Below are 1,417 nucleotides of genomic sequence, written 5' to 3'. Positions count from 1 at the left end.
TCTGCCTGACCATCAGCCTTCCAGCACTCTTGTTGAGGTCGCTCTTCGTCTCCAAGACAGCTTAAAGCGTTCCTATGAGCATATTTAATATCGCGGGTCTCAGCATGGGTCTTGGCTGCAACTATCATATCGTCCACGTACAGATAGCCGTATATGAAGCTAATTTATGGAACGCTTCACATACACGCACTTATCCGCACCACAGCCGTCGAAACCATTCTTCACAGTAACACCGCGTATAGCATTGTTCTAGACAAATGCTGCTTGCTTTAACCCACAGGTAACCTTATTTAGTAGACGTAACTGATCTCCAGCGTACTTAATATCGGACGTTACCTCCATGTATCCACGGCCCTACAGTTCGCGGTTTAGAAATGCTGTACCTGCATCTCAAAAGCTTCTGCGATTGATACCGCCGAGAGACCGCGAATGGAGCTTATATTCACCACGGGGTACGTCTCCGAGAAATTTACACCTTACTTTTGCTTAAACCCCCTTAGCCACCAACCGTGCCGTCAGCGTATAATCCAACCACTCTCGTTAGACTATTGGGCTAAAAACGAAACTCAATCGAAAGAGCTGTTCTGGCATACAAGCGAGCAAGTACCATTCTTTTCGTGTTATAGCAGCTCAGCCGTCATTGCTTCCCGCCACGTCATTGCCTCATTACTTGTGACTGCTCCAGCGTACGGGAGTGTCTGGAGCGCCGTCGATCCATACCATGTATGCTAATACTGCGTCAGCAAGTAACCGATCTTATCGTTTATTTCACGCTTATGGAATGGCGGACCGTTGATCTCGTCTGACCTTTGTTCATCATTCATTCCCAAGCCATTGTCTCCGAAAAACGCATTGTTTGTTCTGTCCGCAGACGGAATGCCAAACGATCACCTTAAATGGTCGAAGGGCACGCTATTTTGCCAGTTCGGCGTCTCATCTTTCAGTGCCAGAGGCTATTGCAGACTTGTATCCAGCTTCAACCCGACTTCATTCATCGTATAATCGTGCACAAATCTCAACGATCTCAATGGATTCGATCGACTACGGACGATCTTCAACCAGAATCGGGGCTACTGCTGCATCCCTCTCTTTGGTAGCATATGTGATCGTTTCTTATCCTGGGTACAGTGTATCCTATATACCGTTCACTTCACGCTCGTCAAGCCTAAGTGCTTGTGCTACCTGGCAATAGACGCTACCATGTCGAAGACACGGTATGCCTTCTGTTTTCTGTGCATACAAGATACACACACTTATACCTGTCGGGATCAAGCTTCGTCCTTGTTGCGTTGTCGACGTGAGCGCACCTTGGGGGACAAATCTTACACAACTGTTCCATTCGCGGCTTTTCCTAAAAACCTACCTCATATGGCATGATGCTCGATCGCTCAATATTTACCGACCGAATGATCAGATT

The sequence above is a fragment of the Plasmopara halstedii genome, assembly GCF_900000015.1.
Source record: "Plasmopara halstedii genome assembly, contig: Scaffold_2956, whole genome shotgun sequence".
In the NCBI taxonomy this organism is placed as follows: Eukaryota; Oomycota; class Peronosporomycetes; order Peronosporales; family Peronosporaceae; genus Plasmopara; species Plasmopara halstedii.
The sequence above is the reverse complement of the archived record's forward strand: the minus strand, read 5'-3'. Positions refer to the sequence as shown.